Below are 20,849 nucleotides of genomic sequence, written 5' to 3' on the forward strand. Positions count from 1 at the left end.
TTAGGATATCTGCATTTTTGTGTATGTGTTTATTAAATGCTTCCCTCCACTTTGATAAAAAAGATACTTTCCTATATTATCTTCTAAAAGATAAATAGTTTTGAATTTTACCTTTCCATCTTTAATCTACCTGGGATCAATTTTTAGGTATCCTTTGAAATAGGATACAATTTCATTTTTTTTTCCCCCCTAGGGAGATAATCTTTTTTTCTGGAATCACAGATTGCAAGGAACTTTTCAGCTTACAATCCCTTATTTTTTAAATTTTTTATGCCTGTAGCACCCGGTCTTTCTAGATGGTCTCCCACCCAAGTACTAACCAGGCTCGACCCTGCTTAGCTTCCGAGATCAGACAGGATTGGGCTTGTTCAGGGTAGCATGGCCATAGACAATTTGAGTATTCTAAAGTCTGTTTTTGCTGGCTTGTACCCATCAAGTTTTTTTTTTTTTTTAATGTTTCTGTGTTTATGATTTTTGATGGAGATTTCATGTGACTTTTTTTTTTTTTTTTTTTGTAATTCTTTGAGACCTGGGTTCAAAATTGGTTTCTCTAGGCAAGATCTGTGTTTGCTTCAAAGGCGCTCAGGGAAATTTATTAACCCATAAGAACTTTATACTCAGTATGTGGATTGAAGTCTTTTGGACAACCCAGGGAAGAAACCCAGCCCAGGCTAGCCATAGTCAAATACCCAGGGAAGATTTTTTCTTCTTCTATCACTTAGTGCTAGTATTCAAGACAGATATTTTTCTTACACACCAGGATGGAATCTTTGAAATCAGTCCCCCCACCTTTTTTCTGAGATATCTTAGACACCTGAAATGTTTACACATAAACACGTTCTAATTGCATCCTTTCTCCCTGCCACCCACATGCAAATTATGTGACTCCCTGTACTCACAGTGGTCCATAAAGTTGAGAGACCCTAAAGTTTCAGCTTCATTAGTTTCATGATAAATCCACCTCTGCTTAAGAGTGTATTATCTTCATTATTTTATCATACCAAGTACACCGGGGCTTTAAAAATAAATATTTTCATTTTATAAGGTAGTTTATAGTCTCAGTTTCTATAAGATACCATCTTTTCTCTTTTACAGTTGAGGGAAAAAAAGCTTGGAGCAGTTAAATGCTTTGCCCAGAGTTTTAAATATAATAAGTATTGAATCTGGTTTAGTTTTGTTTGTCCCGTTCACTTCTCACTTTACAATGCTAATCCTCATCATGATGATAATACCTTTTTTAAAAAAAACCTTTACTGTGTTGTAGGAAAATAATAGGAAACAGGTACCTTTAATATTCTTGCTCAATTGCATCTTTACAACAACCCCGTGTGGTATAAATTATTCTTCCTGTTTACAGATGGAGAAATGAGTCTGAGAGACATTAAGTAATAAATAGATATTTAGCAAGTGAGAGAGCTAGGCTTCCGGTACAGGTTGCTTTTAATCCTCTTTCTGTCACCGCCTCATAGTAGCCTTCCCCAATCATCATAATTCCCATTCTCTATCCCTTTTTCCTATTTTTTTTCCTTCATAGCAGTTAAATATACTAGCAATTATTCATGCGTTCCTTTACTTATTTACTGTGTGTTTTCTTCACCAGGATCATACACTAAACAAGAAGAGGGACCATGAGTATTTTGTTTACTCCCATACAACCAGCTAATCAATGTACTACTATGAAGCACATAGTAGGCACTGAATAAAAATATTTAATGCCTAAAAGTCTGATTCTGAAACTCATTTCATTTTTGCTAAGTACACTGCCTCCCCCTTTCTTAAAAACTCTTATGGAATTACAGCCAAGTCCAAAACTAAATGCTACGAACACACTGAAGTATTCTAAATTCACAGAGCTGCCAGTGTAAGGCCAGACACCTGTTGGGAGGGCTGAGACTGGAAACATAGTTCACAAAAGCCTCCACCTTTACTGTTGTAAATGGATATAAAGAGAGGATGGAAGAGAAGGTGTTACTCTCTTTGGAGTACGATGGTAGTAAAGGCAGTTTATTTGCTCCCGCACTGTATAGCTGCCACCAAGGGTGAAGCTCACAGAGAAGATCATACAATTATTGGTGTCTGCAAGAAGGCACTGCAGACATTTCAGCCCCCATTAGGGCACGTGCTTAGCTGGTGGACTTGGTCACCTGGCCATCAATAGAAACAACAAATAGTAAAGAGACATCTTGATGGGGGACTGCCAGGCAGGAAAATGAGATACAAGTAGTGAGTCCCTCAAGTTCTTGATTCCCTAGAAATTTAGAGTATTGATCCCATCCAGGTTATCAGGCCTGGATGCGTGTGCGTGTGTGTGGTTGGAGAAGTCTAGCCTTGTTAGTATCATCACAATTCTGGGTTAGTTGTGGGCAAACAAACAAACAGAAACCTTACACAGTAGAAGACTACAGCTTGATGCTTTTACCATCCGGGGTCAGTGGGAAGACGGGATGAAATTTTGGTCAGGATAGTCAGTGCCCAGGGAGGCAAGTGGGGTCAGCCCCTGGTCAGCGGAGCACACCGAAGCTACCACCGGCCCAGGGCCATGCTCTCAGCCTGCGCTTGTGACTGGCCAAAGCCAGTGCTGCTGCCAACTTTATCCAATCAGCTGGTAATTTCTAGAGTTCTGAAAAATAGGATTTTGACTTTTTTTTTTTTTTTGTCAATGTTCTCATTGCTTTTATGAAGGAGCAGGTTTTCAGAGGTTCTGAATCTGCCATTTCCACGACTGGCACAAGAATGGGAATGGCAGGGGAAGTGAAAGTATCTTTCGATACTTCTTTTGTTAAGTAGACGTTTTTAATTCTGATGAAGTCCAGTCTATCAATCTCTTGTTTTGTGGTTAGAACTTTCTGCATCCTGGCTAAGAGAAGATTATTGCCGACTCCAAAGTCATGTAGGTAACTTAAAAAAAAATGTTTTCGTCTAGAAGCTTTATAGGTTTAGCTTCTAGGTTTATATCTGAGATCCCTGTTGAAGCATTATTTGTATGCATTGTGTGATAGGGGTCAAGATGAATTGTTTTTCCCATATGAATAACCAGTTCTTTTTCCAGCATCATTTTTAAAAAGGATATTCTTTTCTCCATTGATTTGTTTCAGGGCCTCTTTTGAAACCGTACATGGTGGATCTGTTTCTGGAATCTCTATTCTTTTCCATTGTTCTAATTGTCGATTCTTTCTTTGCTACTGGAGGCTCTTGATTTATTTGTCTTTATAGTAAGTCTTGAAATTGAGTAGTGAATGTCCTCCTACTTTTTCTTCTGTTTGACTATTTTAGGTCTTTTCTATTTCTACATATATTTTAAAATCAGCTGAGTTTTGATAGGGATTGTGTTGAATCTATGATCATTTTGGGAAGATTTGATATCTTAACATTATTGAGTCTTTCAATATACAAATATGATTTCTTTATTGATTTACGCCTTCTTTAATTACTCTCAGTAATATTTTGTAGTTTTCAGTATAAGTTCTTAAACATGTTTTATAAGACCTATCACTTAACAGTTCATGTATTTGAATGCCATTATTAATGGGTATTTAAATTTTTTAGTTCTCAATTCATAGTTGCTTAATATAGAAATACAGTTGACTTTTGCATGTGGCTTCCGTACACTATGACTGCAAACTCACACGTTAATTCTGGTAGATTTTTTTGTAGAATTACTTGGAATTTTACACAATCATGCCATCTGCAGATAAGAACAATCTACTTTTTTCTTTCTAATCTGTGTGCCTTATTCTTTTCTTTACTCACCACCCCCTGCCCCCAACCCCGGTATGTTGAGTAGAAGTGGTGAGAGCAGACGTACTTACTTTATTTCTGTCTTGGGGGGCAAGTGTTCAGTCTTTCATCCTCTTGTATTATGTTACTTGTAGATTTTCCATACATATCCTTAATCAGATTGAGGACATTTTTTTTCCATACGTACCCTTAATCAGATTGAGGACATCTTTTTCTGACTCGTTGGAAGTTTTTATTAAAATTTCTATATCTTTTTTTTTTTTTTCTTTTGTGTTTTTGCAAGTGGGCCTGCAGGACACATATAAAGTATGAGGATCTACGTAGTGATGAATTGGTTGCTAGGGAGGCAGGGAAAATAAACAGAACACGTACACCTGCAGGCCAAACCAGATGGGATGGACAAAGCCCATACAGTGATAATGTGGACAGACTGGGTCAGGGTGGAGGAACCTGATTTCTATTCCTGGCTCTGTTACCAACTGGCTATTTGACTTTAAATATGGCACTTTGCTCTCTGCCTCGCAGTCAGATAGAGATAAGAGCTGCTGATGTTTCTTTTCTTTGATATCACATGCTCTTGGTTTCCTTAGCGTTGTCATAAGTTTCGAAGATTGGATAGTGCTTTGTCCCCTAACCCCGCTTTTAAGCAGTTCCTTTACTAAAGTCTTTTCATCTGAACCATCTGTAGTGAATTCTTAGTTTTTGCCAGGACCCGTTTCTCACTGATACAAGTTAGCAGAGTCTTCTCGACATATAGGTGTGTTCTTGGGTTATTATGTGGGCTGACCTCAAAGCAGGTAGATAGGGCTCTGCCTCCAGCTCCAGTCTCCCTATTTCCCATCTATATTTACAAGACTCTGGACTGTAGTGTAGGAAAATTAACTACTTTGAATGTCATTTGACTCCATTCCTTTGAGTCATGCAGGTTTTTGCATTTCGAGTCCCTTTTGAGAATGCAGATACTCTTATGGCGGACATAACAAACTGTTTTCAGCTGACAAAATTGTGGTGGGTTATCTATTCAGTGACACCATTAGTTGAGCAAGATTGTGGTTGAGACAGTATAGGTGGCCAAGGCGATGTGGAAAATTCAAGGGGTGGGGCAGGAACAGTGTTCTAGCATGGAAGTAGGGGGCGGTTGGCTCTAAAGATAAACTTTTCCTATTGATAGTTTTACTGAGAACAACCCTATGGAAATCTAAATCGTTTCTCCTAAAATTTCTGTGAATTTCCAGAGGGCTTATGTTCTTAAGGTTATTTCTGTTCCCAGGCTCAGGCTTTTTCTAAATTGGTTCAATTTCGGATTATCTCTCTATTCCAGTAGGCGACGCCTGTTCTATGTTCATTGACCTAGTTGTAGAAATCAGTCCCATCTTCACTCTCTGTGTTCATAAAACCCATCCACTGCCTCTATGGCAAGGACCAGGCATTCCTGGAGATATAAGTGCAGATGGGAAATATGGAGGAGGAGACAACGGAGGCATTTTCGTCACAGCTACACAACGACTGCCCACTGGACATTAGACTGTGTTCTTAAAATGCCCTTCAGCCAGTCCTTCACTAAGGTGCTTCACTGGTCACTTCAGTGCAGTGATGGAACCTTCAGAGCCAGACAACTGGGCTCCCATCTTGGCCTTACTACTTATTAGCTACGCAGCTTATGCAAGGTATTGAAACTTTCCAATATCAGTTGTTCCATCAGTAAAATGGGCATAATAACATTCTCCACTTTGTAAGTTTGCGTAAGCATTGGCGGTGGAGAGGTGGATGCTGTCCTTTGCTGCTTTCTGTGGACCAGCGTACTTGTTTTTCCAGCTTCCAGCAGTGTTGGCTGCCAGTGGTCTACAGCTGAGCCCCTTCACAGGCAAGGCCCCTAGCACCTCTTGCCTGGGGTCGTACCCCCTAGGGGCTGCCTTGCCCTTATCCAAAAAGGCTGGTTGACATGGAAGCTCAAAATATTGTCTCTGCCTCAAATCAGGATAATTCTCAAGGGCCATTCCTGCTCCAGAACTCGATGTGAGGTCAGCCGAGGCTTCTGTGGCCATTGCGTCACGTTTGGCTTCTCACTTTGCCAACCCTGCCCCTCTCACGCCGCGCCCCCCCACTCTCTCTGGAGAACTTGAAAATGTCTGTCTCAGAGTCTTGTTTCCAACCTCAGAGGGAAAAAATGGTTAAAAGAATATCTAGTGCAGACTAAGTGCCCAAGAAATTGTTACTATCTTTGTTTGCAGAGTAAGAGAATGTATTTTTACGGGATTTTCCAGAATATTCCAGACATATATAAAAGTACACAAGGAATCTTCACAGTTGAAACCATGAATACTGAGAATAGAAATATCCCAAATTTGGAGAAATGGTTATTGTTTGATTTTTTAAAACATTATTTCACTAGCACGTGTTCTAATGAGCCTGCTCCAATAGAAGCTCATGGGCACTGTAATTTTGGTTCTCGTGTATTTGATTAATAATCCAAAATGGATAGAGGTGTTGACAGTTTATATCCCTATCAGATCAGAGGTTTAACCTGTGAAAAGCTGACGCGTTGTGGTTTTACAGACCAAAAGAAAAGTTAATGCAATGAAGATTAGGTCTTACATCTGATTTAGCATTTTTTCCCTGACTGGCTATTCTAAATCTCAATCTCTTATACACATTTTGCTTTTGCATGTGTCTTCTGTGCCGGTTACCTCATTAATGAGTTAAATAAAAGTTCGTCAGATGCTCATGATCTGTTTGTATGAGAATGTTGTTTTTAACAGTGGTTTTCCATAGGGATGTGTTTCTGCGAGAGTATTATTAGTTTCTGAAGCGAAGCGTTATGATAGGAAGGTCGCCAGAATTTCACAGGAGCAGTTGGAAAAGAGAGGTCAACATTTTGAAGTTAGCCAAACCCTATTATTCTAAATCCAAACTTCGGATCTAGTTTTGAATTGTGTGTCACACACGAAGTGGTTTAAATAGCTGAAATGGACTGTCTTACACTTCTGGAAGCTAGAGGTTTGTGATTGAGCCCTTTCTTTTGAGAACTGTGAGGGTGGATATGTGCCAGGCCTCTCCCCTGGCCACCGAGGGCTTGCTGGCCATCTTTGGTGGTTCTTGGCTTGTAGACGCATCACCCTGAACTCTGCCTTCATCTTCACATCATGTTCTCCCTGTGTATGTGTATGTCTATGTCCAAATCCCTCCTTTTTATAAGGACACCAGTCATATCGGATCAGGGGCCCACCCTAATGACCTCATTTTAACTTGATGACCTCTGTAAAGACCTGTCTCCAAATAAGGTCGCCTTCCAAGGTCTGGGGGTTAGGTAGGACATTAATGTATGAATTTTGGTGGGGGGCTGGAACGGGGACACAATTTAACCCATGACGGTATGATTACTTTTTCTCCATTCAACTGATACCTTAGGGAGAAGAACACCCCTAACTCCAGAGAGAATCCCAGTTAAGAATCCTCACATCGTTTTAAAGTGAGGTTTATTGTCACCTTCCCACACCAAGCCCATGCCAGCCAGCGTTGCTTTAGGAACGTGGTTATGATGAATTAGGCGTAGGAAATAAATCCTGTTAACAGATGAGTTCACGAATTCTCAGGAGCATTTAGCAGCCAGTCTGCTTACAGATTAAACAAACAAACAAACCAAAAAAAAAAAAAATACCTTTTTGGTCTTGCATTCATTTACGTGAAAATAATTAAATAATTCCCATGGCATTTGGATTACATTTTTAAAAATATGTTGATAAATTTGTCTGAGGGGAGAGTGTGGTGCTTTTTTGATTTTGCATTAGGCAGGTTGGCAAGTCAGCGGAAAAGAATGATTCCTTTGGCGACCATGGAATTATTTACCATGACTAGAAGAAGCGTCTTTTGTTTGAATAACCCCTGTGAACTGCCTGACACATAATGGAAGCTTGTTAAATGTTTACCGAATGAACAGGAGTGTCCAGGGAACTTGGAATATCTGACAGCAATCAAATAAAAAGCACATATTTATTCAGAGATTTCCCATAGACCCAGCTTTGGCTGGGTGCTGTGGGGGGCTGCCAATAAGTGTAAGAGAATACCAGCAATGGCTATTTATTGTACTTACCATGTGCCAAGCATCTTGCACAAGGGAAAAAAAAATATCTCAGCAACTCTGAGTTGGGTAATATTGTTCTTATTTTACACGAAAAGAAACAGGCTAAGAGAGGTCAGGCAACTTGATATAAAACTAGCGATTGGTCTCGTAAGGTGGGTTCTTCATTTGTGCACTGCGACGCCTCCCAAACTGGCCTCTCTCCAGGAGAAGCTTACATCCTTGTGGAGCTAGAACATTTGTAATTGAGGCAATTGGAAAATTAATATAGCAAGAGTACATCTCTTTTGCCACATATGTGTGTGCTATTAGTATTACATAAAAGTGTGGTGTTGTATAATGGTAAAGTCTCTACGATCTGGAGCTAGGGGCCTGGATTTAAATCTCGCTTGGACCTCTTTCTGTCTCTGTGATCGTGGACATGTAGCTTAACCATTTTCTGCTATCATCTTATAAAATGGGATAATAAAAGTACCAGACCAGTCTCATTAGCATGAGGAATATATAAGATGGGTAAAATTATTCGATGCCTGGCAAAATGTATTTCCTTCTAGAGTGAAAGCTACGCAAAGGCAAAGATTTATATCTCTTTCATTTATTCACATGTCTTACACACCTAGAACAGTGCTTGGCCTAAAATAGACATTCAGTATATACACTGTTGGATGAATGAATATATTTCAGTACATAAATGCCAGGGCTCAGTCACCTTAGCAGATGCAATGAAGTAGTCAGGTGGGGTTGCACACCTATGTAGAGCAGTAGTTCTCAGCCCAGGATTCACATTAAAAATACCTACAAGCCTTCTAAATGGACTAATTCTCAAGCCCCATCGCAGACAAATGTTGAGCACCGCTGTCGGAGAATCACTGGGAAAGTAACAGCTACAAACGTGGGATAATACAGGCATATCGAGCATGTTGAAGATTCAGTACCAAAAGCGAGTTCCTGAGTGACTTACAACCCTTAGGAAACTGAACACAACCTTTGTTTCAATAGTAATTGCATTCTTGAAAATGTCAATATACATACATTAAAATCCTTAACACTTTGAGTTCATATGTAAAATGTGTTAAGACTTAGGCTCAAATAATTACACAAGGTCCATTTCTATACATGAATCTCTGCAGGGATATTTGGAATTCGTCTGGGGCTTGGGGCAACTTTTTAATTGTGTGAACAGTCTTTAACATTGCAGGCAGCTCATCTAGATCAACCAAGAAGCATGTGGGCTGCCTCGAGTATAAGCAAAATTAGTCCCGATATAATACAGGCGGAAGAACTCACCAGCACATGCACAATGATTACAGTCTCTCCTCAGGCACTTGGGGAGCTAAACCAAGGTACAGAGTCACTTCTTAGACAGCTGGTTGCTTTTCTAGAACAGGATGAGTTCACAGATCGCTAATGTGTCAATTGCTTGTCTTACGAGATCTCCTGGCTGAGGAGACCGCCTGATTCTCTGATGCCTCTTGCCATTGTAGTCTCACAGGTAGAATCACTCCAAGGGCCAGTTGGCAAGATGGGATGGATTGAATATGGGAGTCATGGAAACCTGGAAGAAGAGTAGAACCACACTTGAATTGGGAAAAACTGGCAAAATAGATAATTAGAGGGTGTCTTAGCTAAATAATTACTTATTTACATGTTTTCCTGTAAATTTTTAAATATTCTTTTTATGAAGAGTGTGTGCTCCATGTTTCTTTCCATAAATACATTATAAAAACGTTAACATTATCAATCGCATGCCCTGCACAAATGTTGCAGCAAATTCCATTTCAATGTTGTTCACAAAGCCGTTTTGATGTCTTAGGCTCCTTAACACTGAATTCTACCTCTATTTGCCTTTATCTTTAAAGAGCTGCTTTGAAGGATTTCTGGCCCTGTCAGGAAAGAATATCACTGATACGCAAGGCCTGAGATATCATTCAGATCATCCTAATCAGATTTCTCAACCTTTGATCTAATCAGCAAGCTGTTTTCCTTAGCTTCTTTGTCAAATTCATTCATTAACTCAGAAAGCATTTACTGAATATGCTGTGTCTACCCCTGGGCTAGAATGTAATAAGATTGGAAGATGAATTGAGCCCTGTCCTTTAGGAGTTTATAGTCCTATTGAATGAAGTGAAGAAAATAATAAAATACTATTTAAAATGTATGATGACTTTTATACTTCAAGTAACAGGGGTCTCCCATGGCAGGTAATTGACATTAATTGTGATTTCGCACACCTAAAACTGCATTATAGAATATTTTCTTTTCCCAGTTAATAATTCAGTTTTGCATTGCGAAGATTCTCTTGCCATTATAGTCATCCCTGACAAAGTGTTGTAAAATTAATAGAGAGACTCATTAGCATTTCACGGTTTCACTGACTGTGGGTTTGGGAGCAGGAGGAAAGAAAGAGAAGTTGAAACCCTATTGATTTTTTTTTTTTATTGGAGCGACTTGGAACATAAAACCCTGCTCCCCTCCCCACCCAACACACATCAAATTCTACCAGACTCTTAAGTATCATCTTGTCAACCAAGCTGAATCCAAATAGAAAAATAACTTACACTAATGTTATTTAAGGTCTGAGAGATAATGAAATTGCATTCTTATTTCGGAAGAAAATGTGTATGCATATGTGAATATGTGTATACATATTGGCAAACGAGTTTTCTCCCATGGTTATTTGGAAGAATGGAGAGCTATAATCACAAGTTACCTCCTACACTCCATAGTATCTATATATATTTTTCCTATTCTCTTCTTATGTAATGTCCTTTTGTGAGGCCCAATTTGCAGCTACAAACTGGCAGCCACTTTGATGTTTTTTACTTATTTTCCTCTTAATTAATGTTTATATGTGTAGCAGATATATAATTTTCTTCTATTAATGTTACAGAAAACCAACCTTAAATTTGCATCCACAATGAGGAATAAATAAGCAACAAAAGCCCTGACTTAATTGTTTCTATTCACAGGGTCGGAAAGAGTGTGATTTTAATGTACTTTCTCGGAAGGGCTTAGCCTGGGCAGAATGTGTCTTTGTCTCTCATCTAGTAGCCACGTTATTCTTCTAGAGACATGTGCATCCCTCGCATCCTGATTTGATTATTTGAGCAATGTGCCTCTCCTGGCAGTTCTAACTAGGGAGAGTGGTCAGAGTCTATGACATCTCGTGAGTTAAACTCATTTGTCCTGTGACTTCTACTGTGACAGTAGCTTGTGGTGACTATCAAGGAGTTGAAGGTGGAAACTGGAGATTCTGACTCTCACAGAGATCTGATTTTCTCGTGATGAAAACCGTGACTCAGAATCATTGAGCAGGGTCTTTCCGAGCCAGAGAAAAGTCCTAATGAAAAATGCTGAAGAAGTTCGTTGGATTCAGATGGAGGAAAACCCTTGGGGGTGAAGACTCACCATGTAAGAATCCTCCAACGTTCTTGTCTTATCGCTCAATTAAATGGAATATACGTTGGGAAGAGAGGCCAAAAGTGATGTTGTTCATTATTTGCCCCAGTGAAAAGTAAGGGAAGAGAATACTGTATCCTCAGACCGTCTTCATGAAAGGTCAGCATACTTGTAGTGAGTGGCTCTTTGGGGGCTTATGTAAAGCAGGCACATTGCCTGCTGCCCGGTGGGAGCTTACGAAAGTAGGCTTTGGGCAAGCTCGATTGGATCAGTCTGACTACCAAAGACCTAGCCTCTATTTCGGGGACTTCTGTGTAGGAATGTAGAGAGTTAAACAAAAGCAGGGCAGGGTTGGACACTCGCTGAGCTCTCAGGCAAGCTTGGTCAATGATCGATGACTGCACAGTCCCGGATGCTTTTCTGGATCGCCACCCAGCCTTTCCTTGGGTTGTGGGGTGGTTTGACTTTGTAAATTCCATTTCTGGGTGGAGTTTGCAGAGCTCACTGATTGACACAGAGAGATCTCCCACCTACTAGAGTCCGACAAAGCTTTTAGGTTCTGCTCTTACTCCTCCTCTCCCTTTCTCAGCCAAGTTCCTTTTTCCCTCAGTGGCTCAGTTGATGGGATTCAGCATGTATCTGGCCATCACCGCCATCCTTTTTCCCATCTCACTGTCTTTAGCCTCGTTTCTCTGTATGGTGAGGTGGGTGAAGGAGTCTGAGGATCTGGGCCTCCCTGGGAAGACCTGGTGTGTCTGTGGGTCCAGTGTCAGAGATGGCAGATTCTTACTGCGATGTCCACGTCTTGTGAGACAGGCTGTAGGGAGCCACTGGGGGATGAGGGGTGGGGCTGGGGGGTCAAGTGCATGGTGAAATTTCTGATGTGTTCCTCTAGGGCTCCACCTCGATGGGCTTGAGTAAGTTAGTGCTCCTTCACCTGCCCTGTCAACCTAAGAGATAAAGGCAGAGTAGCTCACATGACCAGAAATTGAGTTTATTCAGGAATAGCAAAGGAAGTGCAATTCAGGACACAGGAAATAGCAAGCTACAGGCAAGTCCATTGATGGTTTGGGGTGAGCTGTTTTTATGGGCAAGGAGTGCCGGGAAAGGCGACTCTAGCTGGAGTCCAAGCAGCAAGTTCATTGGCTGGAGGATGGGGAGAGATTCTTGGCAGATGTTAGTTGGTCGAGGGATAAGTTTCGCTTTTCTATAAATTAGACGTTAACGGGAAGTCAGTCTCTCAGTTCTTAAGCTAAGTTTTCTTGAGGGCGCGTGTGGGAGATTCTCCATTTCAGATTCTCTGGTTCCATTTTAAATTGAATCCTTTCACACTCGCATGGAGAAGTTTGAAAACTTTAGCTTACAAAAGGAAGCACCTGGGCAGCACGCGTAAATGCAGACTCTTGGGCCTGACCCTTATACCGACAAACAAGCGTTTTTCATCGCGAGACCCACCTGATTCTAGGTCAGGTAATTCTCAGAGCACACCTGGACTCGTGTGTGGAGGCAACCCTCATGTCCCTTCTAGGCGGCCACTTAGTTCACGCGTCAGCATTGGTATTTAAGCTCGAAACCCTTGCCTGACATATTTGGTGGAGTTGTTTAGAAATTGGACTTCTGTTATTCATGATGATACCGCAAGATCTTCACCGGGTGGATGACCCCTCACTTTCTTCCGTTATCTTTCTGTCTTATTCTCTCCACTTTGTTCTTCTCCCTCCCTCCCTTCCCTTTGCTCAACAATAGTCAGATTTGCATCCTAAAGGGTTTCCTCTTATCTCTTATGTTTGCAGACCAAGATCAAGGCTGAGTTTTTCAGCCTCTTCTGGTTCATTCCCTCTTTTCTCACCTGAATTCTGTTATGTTCCACTCATCAAACCTAAAATCCACCTGACGTGTTCTGGATTTTTCTTGCCGTGGACCTTGGTAAGAGATCGGTCTTGGAGCGTTTGCAACTTCTTGACAAATACAAATCAGTGTTCTCCCGTTTAGAACCTCCGCTATCTGTTGAGGTCCTCTGCAAGGGTACGGGAGGATGTTCTTGAGAGGAGCAAGAGTGAACTTGGAGCTGCGACCAGCTCGGAAAGCCCTTTGGTGAGAAATAAAGGAATTTCAATAGAAGACCTCATGAGCCTGCTTTTCTTGCTTTGAAATTGTCAAAGTATTGTCGCCCCACTCCTAGCCCTAGGGCTTTTTCCGTAAACAAAGAGACCTGCATTCTGCCCTCTACCCTAAATAGGGTCTTACATTTTAATTTCTGGCCCTGAAGCCAGAAATATTGCCCCAAAGTGGCCTCCTCAGTCTCCCTGTCTTTGAGATCTACCTGCCACCCTCTACCTTCACCATGAACTTTAGAGAGACGCGTTCCAACACATTTGCAAAGGTCGCACATATGGAAGACTGACAGGCATCGTTTCTATCCTATGGGAAATTTTTAGCTCAGTGTTACCTTCTGATGTTGGTTTTTCTTTGTGTTTTTTTTTTTTTTTTTTTCTTCTTGCTGCAGGAAAGCAATCTCACGGGCAGGCCTGCAGCACCTGGCTCCTGCACATCCCCTCAGCCTTCCTGTGGCAAATGGTCCAGCGAAGGAGCCCAGAGCGACTCTGGATTGGAGTGTAGGTGTCGGCTTTTTCATTTAAACGTAATTCAACTGCATGCATGTCTCACTCTTTCTCAGAGTTCCTAGAGCTACAAGTCTTGCTCACTGACCAACCTTCAGATATCTAAGCCATTTTTATTTTCAGACTCCTAGGAACACAGCACACGCTTTGCTGGTTCCTTCCAAGTCAATGATGAATAGAACTTACCCTTAGCTCAAGCTGTCTTTTCCTTTCTGGTGCTTTTGTTTGTTTGTTTTTGTTAGAAGATGACCTCATGTTGCATTCTAGGGGCTTCATGTCCCCCCGTCTGTTATACTTCCTCTCCTAACACAAAGGTAGATCGGTCTTGTATCAGTGGGAGTGGGTATGTTTGCTGATTTTAACCAAAAGACCTCCACGGAAACTATTAACTAAAGTTGAAGATTGCAAATCTGAAATTCTTAATTCCATTAGAATACATTTATTGAGAGTCTTCAGTGAGTCAAGTTCTTGGTCAAAGACGTCTCTAACTGTGAATTGAAAGGTTTTGTCTCTTCCTGAAAAAAATGTAAGGAACAGCATGAAGAGAGAGGAGGGCTGCTCTGAAATTCTGCTAGTCCGGCCTTGATGATGAGTCTTGTTTAGCATTTTGAGTTTAGTTAAACAGAGTGGAAATTCATGTTCTTCATCTCTTACAAGAGCATGGCGGGTTGGGGGCAAGGAGAGGAGTTTTAAAATGAAATTTATTTTTTAGCACCTATACCATGATTTAATGTCCTCTTATACTGTAATATATTTCTCTCTCTCCCAAGCGACACTTACGAACATTCTTATTCTACATTGGTCCTGAGATTGTTCAGATACCACCTCAGCATGTTGAATTATTGTTCAAGAAAAATGTTCCTCTCCTGGAGTCTCCCTTTATTCTAGGACAGCTCTTTAATGAATTCTGAAACCATAATGGAGCGTAGAATACATTTATACCAGTGTTCACATAATTTAAAAGAATTAAATATATATATAAAAAAACCTGATGAATAAAATCAAAGAAGAACATGCGTAGACAAATGATGAGCATGTGTTATAAATCAGGGACCCGAAAAAGTTAAATATTCATGATGTCCCAAATGGTTTTCTATTTGAGATGCAAGATTTTAATGAGAGAGAGTTTACATCCTTTGGACAGAAACATTCATTAAATCCTTTCTCTGCTCCTTGTGTGGCATTAGTCAAGACACGTGATTTCTTTCGGCCTCCGTATTCTTGTCTGTAGATGGAGACAATTGTGGCTCCTCTTAAGGGGAATTTCATGGGTGTCGTTAGGATCACAGGTGGCAGTAAGTGTGAAAGCTCTTTGTAAACTGCAGATTTATTTATTTAGAAATAGGGCAACTGATGAATTCATTAATCGGTCACACATTTGTTGAGTATGTGCTTGGCTCTAGAACCCGTGTCGGTCCCTTGGGATTCTTAGGTGAAGAAGATGTGGTTTCTGCCTTCAAGAAGCTTAGAACGCAGTGGGCAGAAAATAAATCAACAGCTAAAATGCAGGATGGTGACCCCTAGAACAGAAGAGAACAGAGGGCATCAGCGTACTGAGGGGAAGGATGCAACATCCCTATTTGATGTTGGAAATACAAACGCTTTTAGAAAGAAGAGTCCTGCTCGAGCCAAAGCTCGACTTAAAACGTGTGATTTTCTGATTCCTGTAGAGAGGTATGCACTCTAATATTTCATCGAAATGGTATTTTGGGCTAGTGGTGGGAGGCTAATAATACATAGTAGGGGAAGAACAAATAGGAACAAAGGCGGGGTTCATGTGTCGTGGTTCTTCATTCCTCCCTCTCCTTTGCTTGTGGACACCCTGTCAAGGTGGACTGTGAAATTATCACGGTGGCAGGAAGCACTTTGGGAATGTTTAACTGTGGAGGGAAAACTGAAAGCCTCGTCTGAAGACACTTCATCTGAGGGCTTATTTAGAGATACGCTGTGCAAGGAGTTATAAGATATGATTCTGAGAAAAAAAATGATTGTGGGTTAACAATGCTGTTAGCAAACAGAAGCCAAACAGTGACCAGCCCTGCAGTTCCTCACTACAATTGTGTAAAACATTTTTCTCAGAAGAGAGGGAGAAACAGATGGTCAACATTTTAGCGACTTTCTGATGTCAAGTCGTATGATGAGTGCCTTATATATTTTGGTGATTAACCCCTTGTCAAATATGTCATCTGCAGATATTTTCTCCCATTCGGTAGGTTGTTCTTTCGTCTTGTTGGTGGTTTCCTTTGCTGTGTAAAACCTTTTTAGTTTGATGTCGTCCCATTTATTTATCTTTGCTTTTGTTGCCCTTGCCAGGGGAGACATCTCCAAAAAAAATATTGCTAAAGCTGATGTCACAGAGTTTATTTTACTGCCTATGTTTTCTTCCAGGACTTTTACGGTTTCAGGTCTTACATTTAAGTCCTTAATCCATTTCGAGTTTATTCTTGTATATGGTGTAAGAAAGTGGTCTAGTTTCATTTTTTTGCATGTATCTGCCTAGTTTCCCCAGCACCGTTCATTGAAGAGGCTGCCTTCACCCCACTGTATCCTCTTTTGCTGAGGCTTTGTTTGCCTTTGCCTCAAAATTTTTGACTTTTCCCAATGAACGTGCTTTTCACCCATTTCATTTATGTCAGTTCGGTTTACACATCTATTCAAAGAGCTAAACCGGGATTTTCTTTGCTCTGTGTAAAGTACAAGACTAGACCTCTGGGGTGACCTCTGTCTGCCATTCCCTTTTCCTCACCCCCTTGTCTGCTCCCCTGTGGAGAAGTAGCAGGACTGTTTCCCTCTATTAGCCCACTCTTCAGGACTAAATGTGTTTAAATGATCAGTCTTTACTTACCCACTGTTACTGTTTATTAAACTCTGATTTGGCTTGGAGTATCTTAAGAGTCTTCCAAATGAAGGGAAGGTTGGCAAGAATTTAAAAAAATAAAATTAAAAAAGGAGGAACTCCAATTTTTTGCCTTTGGCGAGGGTAAAAGGCCCCAGTAGTCTAAGTGATGCTTCTGGCAGAACGAGGCTGACAAGGTCATTTTGTTACCCAATCTGCCCCCTGCCCCCCAGCACTGGGGGTTGAAGTTCTCTCTGCTCCATTACTGTTTGGTTCAGGGGGATGAGGGTCATCCAAGGACCTCTAGTACTGTGACCCCCTGACTAATGTCACCGCCCCTCTCCTCTCACAGATACCAAAGCTGTTCATGGTGCCTGTGAAGTCACAAGAGAAATCAGGTTGAACCTAGAAGTAAGATCTTCATCTCCAAGTGTCAGCTTATCATAGAATCCCAAAGGGCCCTGTCCCAACTCCAGTATATGTGCTAAAGTCTTCAGTAGGGGCCTGGTTGTCTCCTAAGTATCCTTTTGTAAAGGGCTTTGAGGAGCTGCCTGCTTGTGGGGTGCCTGAGATGCAGGTGAGCACTGAGTCAGTGAGCCTAGACTGTAGGCGCCTGTGCATTTTGACCAGATGTACACTATTGTAGGAGCCAGTTATTATGCTTTGGGTACACGGACTTAATAATTTCCTTCAAGTATTCCATTTTAATATGCTCACTTCCCTGCTTAGCGATTATATCCTCTCTCATTGTTAGTCCGATCCTCAAAGTCCAAAGCTTCTCTCCTGCTCCCATCCATTCAAATGGTTCATTGTGACTCAGAGGACCTCTGCCTCACATAACCTCATTTCCGGTTGACTTTTTGCCAACTGTCACTCTTGCAGCCTGTGCACAGGCCTTTCCCCCTACACGTGTCAGGGTGAGGGCCCTTCAAGCTGACGTGTGGGAGTAGCCAGAGTCGTTGTCTTTGGTAGGGTGCCTCAGTGTCCTATTGACAGGCGTGGACAGTTGGCTCCGCCCAAAGTGGAAACTATCATTTCCTCCGGAGACTTCCTGTCTCGCTCTCTGCCAGGCCATGCTCGTATTCTCAGTCAAACTGATTCTGTTGATTTTATTTACTTTTTGCTTTGATTCCTCACAATACCTCTACCCACTGTGCATTGCCTTACAAACCTTCGAACCCAGCAAATGTGTTTTAGCCGACTTTCTTATCCTAGGTCCTCAGTTTAGATTTGAGGATTCCTGGAAGGGAGGGACAATGTTTTCTGCTTGTTTTTCCTCCTTCGTGGTGGCAAGCACGGCATCATAGGCCTAGTGGCTCTCCGGTCCTAGTGGCTCTGACTGATGACAGCTTTTCCGCTCCATCAGAGAGAAGGGGACATTTCACTGGGAGTCGTAGGCACTCGGATAATCTCCGTTCCTGAAAGGTGTGGTAGACATGAGTCTAAAGCCTGCTTGAAAAATAAATGGCTTTATGCGATTTGAATCCCCAGTAGCTCTTCTTAAATGTCCTTGCTACTACAATACGCTGTGTTAAGTCTTAAAGCACCACACAGTTGTTTGAGTTTTTCCCATTCCTCTCTTCATCTTTGTAGTGGCAACCTGCAGAGGATGCTCCCGCTGTCACCATGCCATGCATGTCAGCCAAGCCAGTTTTTGAGAAAACAAACTAAATTGCTAGAAAGGGAGTAATGCTCAAAAAGGGAAAAAAAAAAAAAATTCTCGTCTCCTGGGCTGGAATCCAAGTTTCCAGTTTGGAATGAGTTAGCCCACTTAAAAGCGTGTCTATTGCATAAATAATGTATATCTTCTCTTAAATGTCACATGCCTCTCCTGCAATGCAGACTTCATCTGATTTAGAGATTTCTTCCCTTTGTTTAGGATTATAGCAGAGAGCATAGGAGGTGGGTCTTATTCTCTCTCTGCTGTTTTATGATTTTTTCCCCCCTATTACATTGCCTAAAACAGCTCTCCAAGAAATGGTGGAAAAGCCACCCAGATCTTTCTTAAAGGGCATGTTAGTTTTAAACCTAGCATCCTTGATTTCGATTCACATTTTCTTCTCTCCTTGGAAAATTTCCTCCAGTCCCGAAGGCTGTGGAAAACAGAGCCTCGACACCAACAAAGCCAGATCCTCTATCCAGACCACCTTTCCCTTCCCGTAGCTGACGATGCTAAGAGCAGAAGTGCTTTCTCCTAGGCAGGTAGAAGCGTAACATCGTGAGTGCGCTGCCTCACTGTGTGGTTCAGGGACAAGACTGGGAAAACAGTCTTCATGTGGGATTGATTTAAACTGGGTTATGAAACTAGGCCATCTTATCTTTGGAAACCTTGAATGAAAAGCCAGGAGGAGGCAGGTGTGTGCGCGTGTGTGCGTGCGTGCATGTTCTCATTTCGGTCTTTTTTCAAAGGGCAGGTCCTAGGAGACGCGTGCCTTCTTCACACGCTCAGGCCTTAGCATTTTTACCTTCGGGGTTGGGTGTCATCACCAATAGTGACTTCCACCCCAACAGTTTTCTCCACTCCCGCTTCCATTTAAAAAAAATGTTGGCGGGCTGCTCAAGAGATCAGATTGTTGAGAGAGCATGAGGAACTAATCGGCTATAAATCAGTGAAGGCCCTGGACCTGGTCCGCCAAGTTAATATTGAGAAATATCTAGCATGATTTCATGTACTCTCACTAGTCCAAAATTGTGAGAATTTTAAATTAAATTATATTGGCTTCTGGGGAAAAATCAAAGAATCCTACAACTTCTCAGGTCACTGAGAAGTATCTGGGTCTGATCTTCTGCCCCTTGGCGAGTGATTAGCTAACTGAACACTGTCCAACAGAAATAGATATCAGCCTAAAAACTAAATTTGCCAGTAGTCACATTGAAAAAGATGAAAAGAAATAGGTAAAATGAATTTTAGCATCATATTTTGTTTAACCAAATACATCGAAAATATTGTTTCAACATGTAATAAATATAAAAATGATCAACGAGATGGTTTGCATCCTTTTTTCACACTAAGTCTTTAAAATCTGCTGTGAATGTTAATTTGACAGCACATCTCAGTGCTAACCATACTTTCTAGTGCTCAATAGAATAACCATATGCTTTTTGGACAGCACAGATCTAAATCGTCCAAGACTGAGTTTACCTACTACTATCTTAAAAATTTCCAGGGGGAGATAGTCCATATATACATATTTTTTCCTTCTGAATTTGTAAAGACATTTACATAGGATACATATTTATAATTTTCTTACTGTTTTAAAACATTTTTTATAAGCAAATGTCTTATAGAGGTAAATTATTTGCTCTTGGTGTCAGTGTAATCAAAAGTTATTAAGTCTATAACCCTACCCCCCTACGACTTTTATCTTTTTACCTATAACTCTTACTAGAATTTTAGTAGGAATTGAGAGCAGGGAATCATACCTATATATCTATATCTAGAAATCTAGACATCTAGATATCCAGATATATCTACCTATGTGGATCTCTACTTGTAGGTGGATGGATTTATATATAGACATTGATCTACATAAATATATCTACATGTATATCTATAGGGACTTGTCTCAGCACTCACAGATACAGAAGAAATGTTGTCTTCATTTAGAAATGGAAGAGCTATTTTTTTTTTGGTCTGGCACAGATGGATAGTCTGAGTTGTATACTATTTGAGGGGGCATTTCAAGATGGATGTGTGGAGAAGAGAGAAAGAGGTTCCTGGATGGGAAGAATGGAATACACACACACAAAATCGCACACAAAAAGGAGAGTATGTCTATATTCAGAGAAGAGTGACAAGAGAGTTAAATGTATGACAGTGAATAAGAAAGGTCAAGGAGAGATAGATGGGTGCCATTAATGGAGGGTCTAGTATGTGTGGTTACATTCGGATTTTATTTTATAAAAAAATTAGGATATCATTTAAGCATCCTGAGCAAGGAAGAAGCATAACCATAGCTATGTTTTAAAGGAATTAATTTTACAGCAGTGTGAGATATCAGAGAGAATGTCAGAATTAGAGTTCAGAGCACAAGAAACGAGGATTTAGAGATTAGACATGCTGTTCAGTGCATGGTGAGTAACTGGGGGGTTGATGTAGATAATGAAAGAAAAGAGCAAAGAGAAGTCTGTATTAGTCGGGGTAGACTAAGCTGCAATAAAGAACATACCACAACAT

General features: G+C 41.0%; 1 protein-coding gene and 1 pseudogene across 1 annotated transcript in view; one reads left to right on the top strand and one right to left on the bottom strand.

Moving 5' to 3' along the window:
- Positions 1–271: 271 nt before the first annotated feature.
- Positions 272–390, bottom strand: LOC111739280 (annotated as a pseudogene).
- A 13,411-nt stretch (positions 391–13,801) lies between these two features.
- Positions 13,802–20,849, top strand: part of DGKI (diacylglycerol kinase iota) — a 273,413-nt gene continuing 266,365 nt past the window's right edge. The window contains exon 1 of the mRNA XM_023530296.1: positions 13,802–13,830. The gene's annotated coding sequence lies outside the window, so the exon portion shown is untranslated. The remainder of the gene's footprint in view (positions 13,831–20,849) is intronic.

The sequence above is a fragment of the Pteropus vampyrus genome, unplaced genomic scaffold (genome assembly GCF_000151845.1).
Source record: "Pteropus vampyrus isolate Shadow unplaced genomic scaffold, Pvam_2.0 Scaffold48, whole genome shotgun sequence".
NCBI lineage: Eukaryota > Metazoa > Chordata > Mammalia > Chiroptera > Pteropodidae > Pteropus > Pteropus vampyrus.